Below are 21,128 nucleotides of genomic sequence, written 5' to 3'. Positions count from 1 at the left end.
GAGTCGCAGCAGGGAAGAAACTATGTGTGTTTTACAAGAACTGTGCAAAGAGAGAAATTATATTAGCAGGTCTACCTAAGCTGTAGTTAAGGGGCTCTCAGCATTGTCGTCCAATGGCCAAAGCCTCAAGGGCCTGAGGGAGAACAAAACACAAATGCCCGCTCCTTGGAAACTTGCAGCAGCTCCTATTAACTGCTAATGATGGAGACTCCAGGAAAGCTGTCTGTGCTACTTCAGTAAGAACAGATCAGGCAATCTTTATTTCCAAAGTGATATATCAGATCAAATTGCTACTTTGCCCAGTGCTTAGCTTATTATAAAGATTGATTCATATAAAATTCATCTCATTCAATAGGAATTTTATCTATCTATCTATCTATCTATCTATCTATCTATCTATCTAAGGGGATCAGTCTTTCTTCCAGTTGTAGCCCTTTCTGGAGAAAACTGATCCAGCTTCTCATTCTCCTTTCCCTCCCTTTTCCTTTCTGACTCCACCCGTCCCTCCCTCCCTCTTTCCAGGATCCCCACTGGGACAAACTTCTAAACAGCAAAACGTAACAGATACTGGATAGAATACATCAGGGCCCATCTTCACATTTTGTGGGCCCACTCTAACCTTGCCACACAAATCCAGGACACTGGAGGATGATGATGATGATGATGATAATTAATAGGATTTCTATACCGCCCTTCCAAAAATGGCTCAGGGCGGTTTACATAGAGAAATAACAAATAAATAAGATGGATCCCTTTCCCCAAAGGGCTCACAATCTAAAAGAAACGTAAGATAGACACCAGCAACAGTCACTGGAGGTCCTGTGCTGGGGGTGGATAGGGCCAGTTACTCTCCCCCTGCTAAATAAAGGGAATCACCACGGTAAAAGATGCCTCTTTGCCAAGTTAGCAGGGGATGTAAAGCATCTCTTCTGAATCAACACAGAATATGTGAAATAATAGGGGGAAATACCTTTGGGCATATGGAATAACTTCCTCTCATGCAGGGGCGTAGCTAGGGGAGAGGGAGCCTGTGTTCACCCCTCTCTCCAGCAGCCCCTTGGAGTGAGGGAGATAATGAAGAAAATAGGGAGGGGTGGAGCTGGGGGGCCCTCAGGAACTGGGTGACCCAGGTGCTCTACTAGGGCAGAGGCAATGGTTTCAAGGTAAAGTTGAGCCCTGGAGCTTAAACCATATTTTTCAATTAAGCCCTGCTGCTGACCTTGCATGGAGATACGTGGGCAAACTAGAAGCCATCCTTCTGGGGAAGGGATGCATTCTTCCTCCACTGGCAAAACTTTCAGAATTTAATAGGACTGGTTTCAGTAGACACCTATTTTTAGAAGATCATATGAAAACAACATAACATGTAGTAGGCTGACATGATAAAAATTACTCAAAGTAGTACTATTGAAATTAAAAGGACAAGTTCGGCATTGCCTAATTTGTCCTTTTCAGTGGGACTACTTTGAGTAATTTTTCTTTGAGTAATTTTCCTGTTAGCCAATGTAAGGAATTGTAGAGATGTATGTATTCGTATAAAATTCTGCCTGGTGGTTGTCAAATACTATTTAGAATTTGTTTCATAGTTACATTTCCTATTCCAAGGATTTTTTTTTAATTTCCTTTTGATTCATATTAAATTTTTAATTGGTTCTCCCTAGTGGCATTATCCCAGACCACTGTCTCCCGTGGTTCCCATTGGCAAAGCAAAATACAGTTCTGGGAACTCCGGTAAACAACATAGACCAACTTTTTGTTAACTTTCCATAGGGCTAATGATGTACTGGCTGTTTTCATTTATGTAGCACTCTTCATCTGCAAAGTGTGGAGTAGGGGTGTGCACGGACCGGTCCAGGGCCATGCAAGAGGCCTCCAGACCGGTCTGGAATTTGGCCGATCTGGCAGGGGGGAGGAGTGTGGCTTTAAGAGCGGGGGGGTAGTACTTACCCGCCCCCCCACACTCTTCCCCCTCCGGTGCTGGACTTTGCTAAAATGTTTTTGAGGCGGTAGAGTTCCTCCCTGCCGCCCCTGCCCCCGTTGTTGTCTCCTGAGAATACAAGCAGTAGAAGCTGGTGCCACGCATGTGCCCGTCACCGCCACCGGCGTGCGCACGCTGCATACATCATTGTGACATATGCGGCGCCGCCGCCGGCAGCAACGGGCGCCTGCGCGCTGCGATGGGCGCATGCGTGGCACCAGCTTCTACTGCTTGTATTCTCGGGAGACAACAACGGGGGCAGGGTCGGCAGGGAGGAACTCTGCCACCCCAAAAACATTTTAGCAAAGTCCAGCGCCAGAGGGGGAAGAGCGGCGGGGGGGGGATGTACTACCCCCCACCCTTAAAGCCACACTCCCCTCAGTGCCAGACCACGCCTCCGTGGTTCCGTGCACATCCCTAGTGTGGAGTTTCCCATTTTATTGATAGACAACTGAGAGGCAGGCCACACAATGAACTGGTAACAAAAATGAGACTTACAATCATATGCATGTGTACTCAGAAGTAACTCCCACCATGTTCAATGGGACTTACTCTAAGGTGAGCATGCACAGAATTGCAGTGTTATGTTAACCTATTACATCTTGTCCTTCCTCCAAGGCAGGGTTTCTTAACCTTGGGCCCCCAGATGTTGATGGACTACAACTCCCATCATCCCTAGCCATGTCCATTGTGGCTGGGGGTGACAGGAGTTGTAGTCTATCAACATCTGGGGGCCCAAGGTTAAGAAGCTCTGCTCCAAGGAATTCGGGGCAGAGTACCACCTTTCACTTTTTGTCCTCAAAATAACTCTGCGAGGTAGGTTAGGCTGCAAGAGAGTGATTGGCCTAGGCTCAGAAAGCAAGTGTCCTCCTAGATAGGCCGGGATTTGGTTCTGGGTCCTTCTAGTCCTAGTACAACCAGGGGCGGAGCCACCATTGAGCAGATGGGTTCAAAGAACCCGGACCACCACCTCTCAGGGGCCATGCCTTGCGCCCCAGGCATGCCCCTGTGTCTGACATCAGATGTGTGGTGTGTGATTTAGCTCCCATATGGGGCTACACAGCCCCATTTGGGAGCTAAATCACACCCATGCATCTGACGTCAGATGTAGGGGGCGTGGCTAGGGGCCGCTATGGCAGAACCTGGGCCACTGCTGGCCTCCCTCCACTCCTGAGTACAACCATAATGCCGCACTGTCTTAATCCCAATATCTTTCAGTGAAATCTAGCTTTTTTTAGCCACTAGAACAGATTGGTTTACAGGTTACCCCTCATACACAGGATGCAGACAGCGGAGGCTATCTTGTTTTAAAAAGATGTGTCATGAAAATACTCCCTAAGTATTTAAAACCACCAAAATTATGTCTCTCTTTGGCTATCCATATTGAGTGATCAAGTCAGATTTTGACAGATCCTCCAAAGCTGAGCAATCCAAATAAAAGACAATTTAAATACTTTGACCCAGTTGTGCCCTGGAGGGATATCTCAACAGTCAGTGATCATCCTTTCCATATGCGCTGCCATTTCAGAACACAAAAAGGGCACTTAAGGATGGTATTCTGGCCATTCCTCAGCCTTTCTGTGTCTTACAGGTTTAATGTTGAACCTTTGCATTATCTGAAAGTATTTTTTGTTTGCTTTAATAAGCATTTAATGGAGCTCTTGGGAAAGCTAATGGAGTTGCCTTGGGGACTTGAACAACATCCCAGTATGCGCCGCATAAATTTGCTTTAGCTGCAGGTGAACAAAAAGTTATGTTAAGCAAGAAAGAGAAGGTAACAGCTGCTGAATCCCTTTTGATAGCCTAGGGACAACTGGCTACCAACCGATTGGCAAATTCTTATCCTCTTCCAACCTGCAAGGGGAAACAAAGAAAGAAATAGTCATTCTGGCCTCATAAAATATTTCTATCTTATTTATCAAAGCAGGAAAAATGTTAACAAGAAAATATTTGGGGTGGGGTGGTGGGCTGAGATTAGATCGGCCCAAATGTGATGAGAACCATTTTGTGACACATTCCCTCTGCCAGTCCTCCATCAGGCTCCCTACCCCCGCCCTTCCTTGAAGAAGATAACTTTATATTTTACTGTCTTATTAAAGAAATGCATTTTGGAAGTCTGCCACTGTTAACAGTATCCGAAGGATTTAAGGTTGCTGAAATGCACTTTAAGATTTAATTCTGCTGACTTCAGCTCTGATCCGAAGTAAAAACTGTAACCTTAGATTAAATGTTTAGCACTAGATATTGCAATTGCTGTTCCTTGTCATAAATCCTTGTGTCTATTGCTGTTCCAGACAGCTCTCTAAGGGTTTTAGCCTCTGTAGGTAACACAATGTTCCTGTCATACAAAGCTCTTTACAATTCTGGATTCTTACTTTAAAGCTCTTAAGTATGTGATGTTTCATATCTGGCACAATTTTGTGACACTAGCCCTTAACATACATGTCACTAGATTAATCGGGCTTAATCCACTGGCCATTGGTACGGACCTCACAATGCTCACCAAGGAAAATGTACCTCTGTTTGTTCAGTCCCTTGTGTATACTGTGTATTCAATATACCTGAGAACACAGGCAGACAAAGGTCTGAGATGGTGGCATGGTGAGAAGTAAAGCACACACTGGATAACTCATTTTTCTATACTGGGCATGAGACAACCTTCCAAAATTAGTTGTGGTTGACCTGAGGTCTTCAAAGAAGATATGGACCATGTATGGAAGGTTCATGGGTGGTCAGAAGAAATGTGTTGGAAGGAGCTGGTGTTTGTTGTTGTAGTTTTTAATTTGAAGCATCCCCTCATTCTCTTCCCTTCCAGGAGAGAAGGCAGGTAGGGAACTGGATAGGGATTGAATACCACTATGAATACCTTTTCCCCCTGGAAACTGTAAGCTGAATATTGACTTTTTCCTCATTTTTATCAACACTGGCCTACATTATGTGCAGCAGTATGCCTCTGTAATGCTGCACACCAGGGTTGCTGTTAGGGTTGCCTGGTCCAGATAGTTAAACGGATGGATGGATAGCAGCACTATAGCACTTACATTTATATACCGCTTTATAGCCGGAGCTCTCTAAGCGGTTTACAATGATTTAGCATATTGCCCCCAACATTCTGGGTACTCATTTTACCGACCTCGGAAGGATGGAAGGCTGAGTCAACCTTGAGCCCCTGGTCAGGATCGATGGATGGATGGATGGATGGATATAGAAATAGATAGATATAGATATAGATATGGTAATTTGAGACTAAATACAGCTCACCACTGTGAAGCTGATGACAAGGTGAGCTGTAAGTCTGCTCAGTCTGCTGTCTAGGGGAAGAGTTCTCAAGGCCCCTGCTTCTTAACCATACGTTCATCTCCTGGTTACATTTACCATGCACACAGTCTTCTGGCCTCCTCCACACAGGTTACCCAGCCTGCTCTCCTCAGCCAGGCCAGCAACTTCACCTCTTGGCTCGAGGCAGGGCAGTCAGCTAGCTGTGGAGCCAGCCTCTTTGCATGCTGACGCAGTGGTGCATGCACCGTCTCCCACTCACTTGCTGTACTCTGTGATTGCAAACATTTATATACGGCCTTTCAACAGAAGGTTTCCCTGGGGGTTTCAAAGAAAAATAATATAAGATGCTCTCATGTCCCCAAAGGGCTCACAATCTAAAAAGTAACACAAAGATGCCAGCATCAGCCTTAGATCTGCTGGGGTTGGATAGGGCCAGTTGCTCTCCCCATGATATAGAGGAGATTCACCACTTTAAAAGATGCCTTTTTATTCAGTCAGGGTGGCTGCTAACTGGGTAAAGTTAATTAAATAATAATAATAAATAAGCTAACTGCTAACCTCACTGGCACCACCACTGCTGTTTCCTGTTTAAGGCAGCATCAGGGCTGTCTGAAGTCTTGGCAGCAGCCCTGGAGTGCAGAATTACAGAGGTATAACACTGTGCATTACGTGGCCCACTCCCCTTAGGGGATGGAGCCGCTTTGAAAAGAGCATCTAGGTTCCAAGTTCCCTCCCTGGCATCTCCAAGATAGGGCTGAGAGAGATTCCTGCTTGCAGCCTTGGAGAAGCCGCTGCCTGTCTGTGTAGACAACACTGAGCTAGATGGACCAATGGTCTGATTCAGTATATAGCAGCTTCCTATGTTCCTATGTGTCAATAAGACATATTCCAGGGGAGAATTTTCTTTTTTTGGTGATATTATTAGCATTACTATGAATATTTATGTACTGCTCTTAAACCGAAATTCTCAAAGCGTTTTACATAGAAAAATAAATAATACATAAATAAGATGGTCCCCTGTCCCCAAAGGGTTCACAATCTAAAAAGAAACACAAGGCAGATACCAGCAACAGCCACTGGAGGGATGCTGTGCTGGGGTTGGATAGAGCCAGTTGCTCTCCCACCCTGCTGAATATAAGACAATTACCACTTTAAAAGGTGTCTCTTTGCACAGTTAGCAGGGGAGTTAGCACTGAATGTTTAAAACAAAAAAGATCCCTCATCTAGATGCTTCTGGAGTAAGCATAATGATAATTATGGTCTACACCTATTAGAATATGTGACTACAAATTATATTTATTTATTGTATTTATATAATACCCTTCCAAAAATGGCTCCGGATCTTATTATAAGATCAACATAATAAACCAATATTGACAAGATAATACAACAACAACAACAAATATTTATATACCGCTTTTCAACAAAAGGTTCCAAAGCAGTTTATACAGAGAAATAATAAATAAATAAGATGGATCCCTGTCCCCAAAGGGCTCACAATCTAAAAAGACACCAGCAACAGTCACTGGAAGTACTGTGCTGGGAGTGGATAGGGCCAATTACTCTCCCCCTGCCAAATAAAGAGAATCACCACGTTTAAAAGGTGCCTCTTTTCCCAGTTAGCAGGGGTTAGGGTAATAATACATTATACATTATAGTCATACATTATACACAAATCATTATAACTAGTTATTGTGTTGGGCCTTTTTCTTACTATGTTTTCAGGTATTTGAGTCCCCAAGGTCTCCTTTTTTGAATACTGCATCCATTGACATTTTAATCTTTTTAAAGTGGTCATCTGATTTACACTTGTTGGATTCTTTTTTCGTCATTGTGAGCACCACTCTGATTATTGCACTCATATAAAGTCATGTTTAATATGTCCCCACAGTCCCTTGCCCGAAACCAGGACGCTGTCTCCAATGACCTTGAATATATGCAGCACATTATAAATCACTGCATTTCTCCTGCACTTTTGGCTACCGAATTAATACAAAAAGTATAGCTAAACAGGTTTCAATTTACCCTGCAGAATGAACCACATGAAAATGACTGAGGGTTATAAGTGTCTATCCGTTTTGTAAAAAACAAACAAAAAAAATGATGTAATTGGGTGTCAAGCTGTTGTCAAGGGACTATACAACTTAATGCCACATTTTTGACCGGAAGTGCAGAATAAAACAGTAGCAAGTAGGCAGAGTTAGCTTGAGCACCTACCTTCAACATCACATTTTAATTCAAAGACCAAAGACTGAGTACCACAAGTGCCACAGTGCAAATGCACACACAAATGTAATATGTGAACCAGATAATCATCTATGCATCTGGCATTGATTTCCAGGATCACAGCAATACTTTTCCCATCCACAGGAATCAGGAGAATTGCTGCTGGCTTTATCTATTATTTCCTAGTTCACACATTACATTGCCCACACATACCTTGGCACTTACGATCAAAATAATGTGTATGAACTAAAGTAAAGGTAAAGTTGTACCATCAAGTTGGTGTCAACTTCTGGCGACCACAGAGCCCTGCGGTTGTCTTTGGTAGAATTCAGGAGGGGTTTACCATTGCCATCTCCCATGCAGTATGAGATGATGCCTTTCAGCATCTTCCTATATTGCTGCCAGTGTTTCCCGTAGGTGTTTCCCATACTCTGGGAAACGTACCAGTGGGAATTTGAACCAGCAACCTCTGGCTTGCAAGTCAAGTCATTTCCCCGATGTGCCATTATGTGTATGAACTAGCCCAGAGTTAAAGGGACTTTGGAAACCAATTGTTTCAATGTCATTGAGGTCAACTGAGGAGGTCCGTCTCCAGTTGCCGCCAACTCGTTTGGTGGTCACATAGAGACGGGCCTTCTCGGCTGCTGCCCCAAGATTGTGGAATGCGCTCCCTGCTGAGTTACGATCCTCCCCATCTCTGGCTATTTTTAAAAAACATTTGAAAACCCTTTTTTTTAATCTGAGCCTTCTCAGGTTTTTAATTTAAAAATACTGTTTGTTAATTTTATGGTTTTTAAATTATTGTATTGTTTTAACTTTTATATGTGTTATATGTTGAACTGTTTTAACTTTTATATGTGTTTTAATTGTTGTTAGCAGCCCAGAGATGTAAGTTTGAGCGGGGTATAAATTTAATAAATAAATAAATAAAATTAAAAATAAATTTCATTTCACCTAGGAATAATAATAGAATAACCCTGTTATTAACCTGCCATGAGACAACCTGAGCCAGAAAGGATCTTAGCAATGTGATGGAGGAAGGAGGAGTCCAAAGAGGCCCAAGTGAGAGCCTGACATTGCTCCGTGTGGAGAGGGGGACAGCAGCACTTGATAGGTGGCCATATACTGCTACGCCTGTCCCTAGGACATTGCAGGGGCTCTTGCAAAGTGACCAGGGCAGGAAGTGAGGGGGAGATAAATGTTAGAGATCTATACTTTGCACTTTGGCAAACTGCAGGATTTGTCTAAAAGCTAAAGCTGGCTTGTTTTAATCTCATTTATTTTTATTCCAAGAGTCTGCAAAGTCTGAGAAATTCAGAATAAGGCTGGTTTACATACTGATACCATTGTGTCTGCAGGGTGTTGTTTGGTCAGAAGTACAGATCTTCCTTAGGTGATAAATGAGGTGATTCCATCTCATTGGCCCTTAGACTGAAGGTGAAAAACTGTTATTTGCCTTGAGGTAATTGCTTCATGAGCCACCTAATGGTGCAGCGGGAAAATGACTTTCCTAGCAAGCCAGAAGTTGCCGGTTTGAATCTCCACTGGTATGTTTCCCAGACTATGGGAAACACCTATGTCAGGCAGCAGCAAGATGCTGAAAGGCATCATCTCACACTGCGTGGGAGGAGGTAATGGTAAACCCCTCCTGTATTCTACCAAAGACATCCACAGGCCTCTGTGGTTGCCAGGAGTCGACACGGACTTGACAGCACACTTTACCTTTAACTGCTTCACAGTTCAATCAATGTTTCCATGTTGCAGATATGTATATTATACATTTTGTACTCAGACTGAATCCTAGTAGTATTCAGAATCTTATTACTAACCATAGCTATTTACTTCAAAATTCATATGAGGAGGGACATAAGTCACTATACACACCTTTTCATCAGGATGTGTGTGCTGCAATATATCAGTATTTTGTACTCAGGTATCAAAATGTGAGTACAAAATGTCATTTTTATTATCCTTAGGTCCCAGTTCAGCCCTTAGGATCATTGAATGTTGCTGACACATGCTCCTCTTTCTTTCAATGGGACTTGTCCAAGAGAAGTCCAGGCACACTGTGGTACCACCCAGCTTATGTCATTACTGAGACAGCTGGCAAGAGACTGCATTTGAAAGAGGGGTAAGATTTCCGAAGCAATACGCCTATGTAAGTATAGAGAAAACCTTCTTGCCAGTTAAACACACAGTTCACATCACAATAAATCCTCTTGGATCTCTCATGCACACACTTGAAGCGTGCCTGCATCTTATTTGCTGCTTTTGTGATGCTCACTACAGGCTGTCTAGAACATCAAACTTGTGTCATGATATGAGGTAGCTGAAGGGAAGATAAAAAGGTTGTAAATAGATTTACACTGCATGGTCAGTATTCCAGAGGAAAATGAAACAATTCTTGTTTACTTTCCTTTGTTCCTTTCCAATATGGAACAAAGCAGTCCTTTATTATTAGTATTAGTATTAATTCTCTTCCTTACATATGCACAAGTTGCCATAGAGGACACAGGAAATACACCTTCTCATGTTGCTACAGATCATTTAAAATTGACACTGTACTTGGTGCAGATCAGATTATGTCACCATACATCAGTTTGCAAAACTGGCTCCTTGTCACAGGGGATGAGGGAAGTAAACCTGAAGTAATTTTCAAAAAATGAAACCTAAACTGTCTGGAAACATACATCATTCATACACACACACACACACACATACACACACACTTCTCCCCTCACACCCCCTTTCCTGGTTTTGCTACATAAGGGTTTTTCAGTCACATCAGTTAGCTAAACAATATTCGATAAGATGAACAGAGGAAAAGGTGAGATACTATCACGACAATGTCTCCATTAACTCTCCATAAAATTAGCTATATCCTATATCCTTTAATTAAATGTCAAGTAAACAGAGAAGCATTAAACAAAGTAGCATTAGAGTTTGATCCAGTAGTCTTTTGGCCTGTACAACTTGATTGCATGAAATAGCTTTTGGCTCCAGAACAAGGTGAGTACTTCATGCTAAAGGTTTGCAAAGGCACTGAGACTGTGAGAAGAGCACTCTCTTGTGCTTTTTGTAGGTCTACTTATTCCTAGCTTCATTACCACAATCTGACTCAGGAAGGCATGGCAGTTTCTCATAAAAAGGTGATGCTCACATGGCAAAAGTACAAAAAGAAGACTCAAACTCCAGTAGGGCAACCCATGGGTACACACATCTTATTTCATTGCAATTATGCCTTATTCATACGCTTGGGGCACTCAGCTAAGTGCTGAGTGCAATTTTCATTTACTATATTCTAACATTATAGGGAACACATTTAACAGCCGATGAATTCCTCTAAAATTAAGAAACAGTTCTTAACACCACTGAAATGTATCTTTTATGAGCTGGAGGATTCGTTCACCCATTGTCAATATAATTTATATTGGGTTTGGAAGAATGAGGTGGACACTAGGGCTAATTTGTTTTTGTGGTTATTTTCAATTGCTGCCAGTTTCCTGGAAACAGACTCCCAGGTGGAAGGCGGGCAGTAGAACTGAGGGCCTGTGTACTGCAGTGGTAGAATGTTGGACTAGGATTTGGGAGCAGTGTTCTCACTAAGGCAGGCCTGCTCAACTTTGCCTCCCAGCTGATTTTGGACTACAATTCCCATAATCCCCAGCCACAGTGGCCAATAGCCAGGGATTATGGGAGATGTAGACCAACATCCTCAGGAGGGCCAAAGTTGAGCAGCCCTGCACTAAGGTGTGCATGTGCTCACACAAGTTTCAATGTCCACTCAGTTAATTTTAGAACATAGGAAGCTGCCATATACTGAGTCAGACCATTGGTCTATCTAGCTCAGTATTGTCTACACAGACTGACAACAGCTTCTCCATGGTTGCAGGCAGGAATCTCTCTCATCAGCCCTATCTTGGAGAAGGCAGGGAGGGAACTTGAAACCTTCTGCTCTTCCCAGAGTAGCTCCATCCTCTGAGGGGAATATCTTACAGTGCTCACATGTGGTCTCCCATTCAAATGCAACCAGGGTGGACCCTGCTTAGCTAAGGGGACAAGTCATGCTTGCTACCACAAGACCAGCTCTCCTCTCCTGAACCCGTTCAGATTTAATCAGGAAGATCCCACTTGCACTTGCACACACACCGCCTTTATACTGTTATCCAGAACAAAGCTCATTCTGCACACAGATGAAAAAAAATAGAGGGAACACGGCGGGAGATCCAGGTTCAAATCCCCACTCAGCCACTCGCAGAGGTTGTCATGAAGATAAAATGAAAGTGAAGGAGGACTTTGTACGCCACCCTGAGTATGCCATCCTGTAATGTGTGATAGAAATGTAGCAGATAATAGCTTGGATTTAATAATAATAATAGCACCTCACTCCTCAAAACTCACTTTGGAGGCTTTCAAAACTGGTGCTGCTTTGTTTGGAACCAGTTACATTTGGAATGAAATCTGTTTACATATTGCACAGTAAACATAAATTAGCACCTGAATGCATTTGAAGTAAAGGAGCCCTTGGCAACATAGATATCCAGTTAAAAAGATATTCCTTTGAAAAGGGTACATGTGAATACAGAGTCCTTTGCTAATGCCTCCCACATACCTTCAGGCTCTAGCTGAATTTGTGCCTAATTCTATCCTCTTGCCAAAACATTATTGGGGGTTTTGTATTTTAAATGTGAGGACATTCCTCTTTAGTGATGATGATGCCGCCAATGACAATACAGTTGCTTTGGATAGTACATTATAGTGTTAATGTTTGTAATTCAAATGCTCATGGACTAGGAGCATATGGCCCTGAAGCAGTGGGCCAGATTCAACAGACCTGGTGCACCGATGTGTAAATTACACCTCATTGGGCCAGGGGAGCTCCTGAAAGTCCCTGGAGGGGTGGTCCTAAGGGATGGCAGCTGGTATCACTGCTGCAGATCTCCTTCTTGGTTTTCTGCCAGGTGGAACAGATTTTATTTTCAGCTGGGAACATGACCCCGTACTGGCTTCTGTCTTTATTTAAAAGTTTTTGTGTATGCTGCTTCCCTTCTGGTTGGCCTTATTCTAATTTGGAACTTATCTTCTACATGAAACGAAAGGAACTTCCTTGCATCATCATATAAATTATTTGTTGTCCTGTTCTTCCTCCGCGGAGCCCAGAGTATAGTACATGGTTGTGTTTATCCTCACAGCAACCCTGTGAGGTAGGTTAGGCTGTGAAGGAAGTAACTGGTCCAGAGTCACCACCCAGGGAGTTTCATGGCTGAATGGGGATTTGAACTTGGGTTTCCCCAGTCCTAGTCTGACACTGTAACTGTAACTAATACACCACACTGACTGGTATAAGCCAACCTTCTTATCCAGAAAATAAGAAAGATGCTTCACTGGTTCTTGTTTTCCAGAGTCATATGAAGACTAACCTGAGGAAGTAAAGGGTGGAAGAGAGCCAGCATGGTGTAGTGGTTAGAGTGCTGGACTAGGACCAGGGAGACCCGTGTTCAAATCCCCATTCAGCCGTGAGACTTGCTGGGTGACTCTGGGCCAGTCACTTCTCTCTCAGCCTAGCCTACTTCACAGGGTTGTTGTGAGGAGAAACCTAAGTTTGTAGTACTCTACTGTAGCTGGGCTCCTGTAGTACTGGGCTCCTTCGAGAAAGCGCGGGATATAACATGTAAAATAAATATAAATAAATAAACAAACTGAGAGATGTGGTGTGAAGTGCTATGAGGTACAGAGAGAAAAGCTGAAGGTAGCTGAGAAATGGGGCTGTAGAAATACCTGTAAATAGGGAAACAGAAAGTAAGAGGGGTATTGGAGAAGAGGGAGCAGAAATCCCTGGGATGTAGAGAGAAAGAGAGGAGCAAAAAAGGAAAATTAACCAAGATATATGTTCAAAGAGACCAGCAGAGTAAGAGAGAGGGGAGAATGTTCTGTGAGATGTACAGGGAAAAGCAAGGTTAACAGACAAAACAATGAAGCTCTTCTGACAATCAGTGAGAAGAGCTTCGGGGCTAATTGCAGGCAAGGAGGGTTTACCTTACTTTCCCTGCAGACGATCACAGCAAGGACCCTGTGCAGGTAGATTGCCCACCCAGACGAGCAGCGGCTCTCCTGCAGGCCTCCAACACCTCACTCGGCCACTCTGGGGGTCAGGTTCAGGGAAGCACCGCTATGCAGCACCCCGCCCCCCAGACCCCAAATAATGCACTGCGTGAGTGCACGGTGCATTACTGGGAGCCTTCCCCCCCCCCCCCGCAGCAGACACACAATCAAGAAAACGGTTAGGAAGCAAGCGCTCTCCTAACCTCGTTTAATGGAGAGGCTACAGAGGTGGGTTGGCTGCCTTGTAGCCACGTGTGCAGCAGAAACCAGGCTGGGGTCCCATAGCCCGGTTTCTACTGTGTGTGGGAATAGCCTCATTGAATTGAACCTGTAACAAAAATGCATGGTTGATGTAGTCATATTGCATTCCTGGATTAGAGGGATGTGAACGGTACACTCATCTTCTAGTTGAAGATAATCTTCCTCTTTTTTAGTTAGGCTCTTATAGCCAAGACTTTGGGAAAGTGTACCCCCCCCCCACACACACACCATTTATCCTCAGATGAAGATGTAATGTCCCAGGCACTGCCTAGTGAGTCCATGGCTGAACAACATGTTGACTTTTATTAGAGAACGATTAGCATATGGTTTACAAAAGCAACAGTGAATAGAATTTCCTGATAAAACACCGCCATGTACTAATGAATGTGTGGTTGCAATGGTAGAGAGAATATAGCACTGTACGTGAGTTCCTACAGGTTTGGGTAGAGTCTAGTTAAAAGGATTCAGTGAGAGGAATGTCCAAAAAGTCCAAGGATCTATCCAGTCAAGTACAATGCTACCCACCAGCCAAGCCAGTCACTCAAAGTTCAGCCTCTGCATCTCCATCTATGAGAGGACTGTATAAGACTTGGGCCTGAAAATCCTAGGCAATAGATCACCAAATCTTCCTATTCAGTTGATGATTATGAACTGTTGTAGATGTTCTCCTAGATCTGTAGCCCCAGCAAAGCATAGATCTGTTGGCAGTTTTGCTCTCAGAATGCTCTTGCCTTCTTGCCATTGCCTTTCTCTGATTGTGGATGAGGAAAATTAACAAGGAAATAAATAACTATTAAATGGCGAGCCATCAATGCAACTTGGGCAGTGTTATTGTCTATTGCCTGAGAACTATATATGGGGGAAAGAGAGAGTTCACAAACCTTTGTGGTATCAAGAAATTAAGTCTGCAGCTGCTCTCTTTATCTTAGCTAGTCATGTGAACATGAAATCCTTAAATGTCCTTGCAATGGCCCCTACGGGGGTTTCGCTCAGTGCTACTCTCCAGTGGGGCATTGTTTTTCAGCCATTAAAAAAAAAATTATCCCCACTTCTCTTTGGAGTTCCTGCTGCTTTTAGTTTCAGTAGCAGACTGCCATGTGGCACTTTATCATAAGCTGTCCAAAACTCCACAGTAAAGATGGTCTTTTGCCATACACAGCAACCTGTTCAAAATACTGAAGAAGGTTAGCCAGGAAGCCTTGGTTATCTCTTAACACCATGACTGCTCAGGTTAAGTGCCAGTCTCCATCATCAGTGGTCTGAGTGAGTATTTTGCATGATTGATCAGCTTTGTATGGGACTGAGATACAAGTGCAGAATGACTCCAGCATGCTTTGTCTTTATTTCCCATGCTGTGTTTTAAATAAAAAGGTCTCCTTTTCTAAGTACTCATTTTGCATTCTTATGACCATAATAAATCACACTCATTCCTTTTAGGTAGTGTCTAGCATCCAGGATCGCTTCCTATAGGTCACAGAGATATCCTGCATTTCAGTTTCCCTAAATAATTTCTCCCTTGGCAGAATAACCCTGATATAGGCCGACCTGTAGCTAACTACAACTTCCTTTCCATTTGGAACACAGGGAGGCTCTCCACAGTGTGCAGAGCTTTACCGGGCTCTGCAGGGAGAGCAGGCTTAGCCCGCCCTCCCCACAGAAGAGCAGGGAGCCGTCCCTGGGTGGCCAGATTGGCCACTAAAACTACCGGCTCCATCATGGAGCCAGTAAGGGCAGCGGGGATCAGGGGCTGTCCGGCCCCCGGAAGCACAGAGCATCCTGGAGAGACCCCCAAGGCCAGGAGGCTTGTATTAGCCTCCCATGTGGGGGTGGCCTCGTGAGTTGGCCCTGCATGGTGTGGAGTCTTACAGTCAGACGGACGGGGTTAGCAGAGTGCTAACCTCATTTAAAGGGAGGGGTACGTACTGCAGTTTGCTGCCGGGAGCCACGCAGCTCCCATTGTAGCACACGACTGCAGGAAAGCAGGCTAGGCTCCCTTCGCCTGCTTTCCTGTGGTCATGAGAGTAGCCTCGGGGTCTGCAAGGAGAGCCAAAATAGGGCCTGTGAGGAGAGTGGACTTGCTTTCCTCGCAGACAATCAAGCAGCACTCCCTGGGTGGCCGGATCGGCCATCCAGACGATTACCAGCTTCGTCATGGGGCCGATTGGGGCGGTGGGGTTCAGGGGGCTCCAGCCCCTGGAAGTTTCATAAGGCAGCGCACGGGGAGCCTTCCAGGCTACTCATGAGTTGCTGTGGTGCGGAACCGCCCTGCGGCTACACATGGGACCAGGTCTCATGATCCGTGAGACCCGGTTTGGGGCGGTGAGCAGGAAGAGAGGGCTAAGCCTGCTGTCCCCGTTCACGAACAGGGAGGGAGCCCTGGGCAGCTGGATCAGCTGCCCACATGATTGCCGGCTCTGAGAGAGAGCCAGAGGGGGCTGGGGAACTTGGGGGGCGCGTGGCCCCCGGAAGCCCCAGTATGCCCTGCACGAGCATGCAGGGCATACTGAGGAGACCCCCGGAGCTGTGAGGTGGCTTTTCGCCTCCCCTCGGGGGGGTCTACTCATGAGTAGGCACGGTGCAGCACAAAGCCACACTGCGGCTACTCACGATTGAAAAAAACAGGTTTGTGGAGCACTCACTCCACAAACCTGGTTTTGGGGCAGGGGTTCTTGAGCGGGTTACCCGCCCCAGAACCACCGGGCTCGCAGCTAAGCCCGGTGGTTCTGATGACTGGGGAAAATCGGGCTAGTCTTCCTAGCCCAATTTTTCCCGATTGTGGGAATAGCCCCATGATATTTAAATCCGGTTTTGGGGAGCTCTCACACCCAAAACCCAGGTTAAGTGGCGGGCTTCATATGTGGCCTTGCCGCCACCCACTTATGTGCTTGGAGGCATGGGGGCATAGCCAGTAAGCACAGAAGTGCAGACTGCATAATTAGTGGACATGCTGCTGCTGCTTCACCATTCATTCATTGACTGTAATGAGCCAGGTCTTTTTAAAAGAAAAAATCAGAACTAAGCAATGTCATAATCCCTGAGAAGTAGCTCTGAGCCTGTTCTTGCTGAGGTGGGACCAAAACTAGACCCTGTCCCAAGCTCTGACACCAAGTCAGAACCTCGAAGAATGAAATTATTGGAAACAGGCCCCCCCCCCCACACACACAATAGCACACCTAGAAAACAAGCCCCCCATCAAAGAGTCAGCCCCTCCCACATTTTTGCCCTCCCCAGTATCTGCACATCAGCACCCGCAAGAGATTCTGTCAACATAGGAGTGCCAGACTCCAGGACAGAAGGCTGACCCTTTAAGGCTTCCATTCCTCAGGCAGGGAGTGGAGCTTGAGGACTAGGGGGTTAGCTTGAGCTCAGAGGTATCTAAGGGCACAGTCTGACTGGTTTTGGTTTGTCCCTTGGAGCTATCCATGGTGCTGCTGCCTTGCCTTACCTCATGGGTTCTCGTCTGTGGAACAGACAGGAGAGGAAGGGGTCATAGCTCAATAGTATGCCACATGCTTTGCAAGCAGAAGGGTCCAGGTTCCATCCCTGGCAGGCAGGGCTGAGAAAAAACCCCTCTCTAAAACTGCAGAGAGCTACTACTTGTCAATATCTAATGACCTAGATGGACCAATGGCCAGACTCAGTAGAAGGCTGCTTCATATGTTGATGGAAATAACTCTTTCTCAAAATGTTAGGACTTTGGGTCAGCCAATCAAATTAGTTTCAAGACAAGCGGGAAGTTAAATCAGGATCAATGCAACAAAATATGCAACATTCAATTTAGAGGTTTTTTTTTAAAAGTAGATGCATCCAAATTAAGGACAGAATCTCCACATTCCTAGACAATATATTTCTGATATATTCACATTGTCATATTCCCCTTGAGAGCTTCCTGGAGTCAGTTGCTGATGAAGATAATGTGATGACCTACATAGACCTTTGACCTGATCTAGCAAGTTAATTCTTATGTTGTTTTATATAGCACATTGCTTCCTTTCCATGTTTACATGCAATGCCCTCTCTCTTTTTATTGTTATATTTTGTTATTGTTGGGAAATTTCACACTCCCCACACAGAACCCTAACAAATATCATTACAAACTGTACGTTTACCTATTAGACCAAAAACGGTGGTTATTTTCTATACCCTGACACCAGTATCCCGTTCCTAATGAATACTTCTGTCCTCTGTGTAGCTGTGATAATTTATCCCCCCGCTTCTTTCTTCAGTACCATTTCACTTTATTTTGTCCAGTTTCTTCTTCCTGCTGTCTTCTTAACTGGTAGGCAGTGCACCAGTCAAACAGGCTTCCCTTCTTGTTTCAACCCACTTCCAAGTCCTTAACATTCTGATCCCCTTTATCACTTCCTATTTCTAGAGTTTGTCTCTCAAAGCCACCTATGGTCGGTTCCTCCCCTGTTGCATTCCAAGATAAGACTATCTAATTTTGACTTCTAACTCTGAACATTTGTCCTTGGCATCCAGACAACACGGTCTATTCTCAGGATGCTTTCTGCCGAACATCCTGTCTATATAAAATGTACTCAGGGAGCCTCTCACTTCTCCATCCTATTTTATCCCCTCCCAGAGCTTCCCCTCCCCTTTCTGTACTAAGCAATTACTCTTATTAATTATTCTGACTAACAGTAATTATCAGCAGTATGCACCCCCAGTCACATTAATAACGGAGATCTCTAAGACACTGAGGAATTGTATGGAAAGATTGACTTCACCATTTGGATTCCCTAGCCTTGCAAAGCAAGTGATTCGGTTTTGTTCTCCCCCCGCCATACTTCTATGAATACATTCACACAAGCATGGATATGGCATCTTAAATCAGCTATAGCATGATAAGACAAGTATTTTAAAGTACAAAGGTATTGCCACACTAGGACAATGAAAGCACGCAAATGATGTACTGTACATTCACTGTGCATTAACTGTTAATATGGAGCCAGATAATTAATATAGGATTGTTTTTTATCTCACAGGGATCTCTGCTAGTCACTTTGTGGCTGATGTTCCCATTTATCAACGGGCTATGAATGGCTCAATGTGTCTTCAGGTCACAGGCCTAAAAGTCTTTTGAAAAATAATGAAAACAAGGTTTCTCTTCTGAACACCATCTTGAACTATTCATTTGCTGTTTGTGGATATTCACCATGGTGTAGCAAACAAGCCAATGTGTGAATCAGAGTTTTTAAAGATGTGTAGATGTTATGTGAAAATAGTTTAGATGGTCAACTCTGGAGTCTCAGCCATCTGACCTGGAGCTATATAAATAACCAAAATCTTAGTAATTATATAGCACTTCTTTCTGCTCTAAAAGAGGGCATGGTTAATCCAAAATGGAACCCAAAAGCATTCAAATATGGTAGTAGCCACATCACACCTATACCTATAGGAAGGTACAGAGACTGATAGGTCTTAACCACATACATTCAATGGATGAGAAATGCTACACTCAACATACTCGACACTAGTTTGCTATCATGGTCCATTCAATATTATTTTGAACACATTTATTTATTTAACACATTTTAATGTGTTAGTGCTCAAGGCAGTGTATACATAGATACACATAACCAGCATGCTCTCTTTAAACTGAAATGTGTCCCTGATCTGCATCATTTGAACTTGGGGGGAAAACAAACCAGAATGGTATTACCAAGCTGAAAATCTTTCCCTCCTTCAACTTCAAGCATTTCAAAAATATATGTAAACTTGCAAATAAGACAATCGGCCACTGCATCTTTATCTGTTCCCTCTGGTTCAAAAGTGTTTCTTTCCCACCGTGAGTGAAACTATGGGACTTGGCAAATTTTATACTAGTAGCCTTTGGAAAGCAAAATAACAATAAGGCAGTTCTGCAATAGAGCCCCTGGCACATCTACTTGTGAAGAGGGTGTGTTGAGAATGCGTCTGAAATGACAGCCACCATGGATAGCCCATGTTCTATTTATGGTAATTTTAACCTGTAGATATGATTTTTAGGTTTTGGTTTGATTAGACTATAAACGGCTCTGAGATTTTATATAGGGAGGAATATAAATGTGATTGATAAATAAACAAACAAACAAACAAACAAACAAATAATTATCACAACACCCTCCTGGTGTGTCCCTATACCGTATGGGCAGCTGTTTATTTGAATGGCCCCTAGACATGTGCTCTAAGTACTTATTTATATACGAACAGCCGACACACATGATAACGGGACACACTATCAGGATGTTCACAGAAGGTGTCACTATCAGTGCATTTTTTATATATCCCATTATAATCTCACACACTGGGAGCTGTATCTGGCCCATAAAAACAGGCTTAGGTCCAGGATACTTAAGAGAGCACCTTCTTTGTCGTGAAACCTGTCGCCTATTAAGTTCATCTGGAGAGGTACGGTTACGGCTACTGCCAACTCGTTTGGTGGCAACTCAGGACTGGGCCTTCTCTGTGGCTGCCCCAGGGCTTTAGAATGCACTCCCTTCTGAAATAAGAGCATCTCCTTCTCTGTTTTTTTTTTAGGAGGACCCTGAGGACATACCTATTTCCCCAGGCTTTTAACTGAAAACAATTTTTTTTTAAATTTTAATGTGTTTTTCTCTATTATAATTTTTATCTCTTTATGAATTTTAAATGTGTTATATTTTATATTATGTTTTAATGCTGTACACCACCTAGAGATTTGTATATTAGGCAGTATGTAAATTCCATAAATAAATAAATAAATAAATAAATAAATATTCTGATGGTGAAAAGAGAATTCTTGAGAACAGGATGAAAGCCACACAAATCCATGCCTTCCCTTAGGAGCAGACCTTTTTTTTTTTTTCTTTTTTTCAGATGACCTGCAATATGTGGTTCTAATATGAGTGTGCAAAATGATATAGCTAACATAGATGTAAATAGCTTGCAAGCAATGCAAATTAACCACACCAAACCTAAAGCAAGTTAACCTGAAATACAGACAAAGTTAAAGACTCCAACCTACCTACGAGGGCAATGTATATGTTTTCACCAATGTATACCCTGACATCATTGCCCAGTGCCCTCTCCTGCAAGGAAGCAAAGACTTCTGAAATAATGAGTGAGGGATGTTGTTTGTTTGGTTGATTGACTGAGGGGGATCTCAGTTATCATATGGTTCTTCTTCAAACGTGTAAGTTGAAAGTGTTGGTATCTAGTATATATTGTGCAGATTTTGTTTGTGCAAAATAGTCATACTTTCTGATGACATACTGATACCAAACTTTGTGTACAAAATCCTGCCACTGAAATTAGCTGA

The sequence above is a fragment of the Hemicordylus capensis genome, chromosome 4 (assembly GCF_027244095.1).
Source record: "Hemicordylus capensis ecotype Gifberg chromosome 4, rHemCap1.1.pri, whole genome shotgun sequence".
NCBI classification, from domain to species: domain Eukaryota; kingdom Metazoa; phylum Chordata; class Lepidosauria; order Squamata; family Cordylidae; genus Hemicordylus; species Hemicordylus capensis.
Note: the sequence above shows the minus strand (reverse complement) of the source record.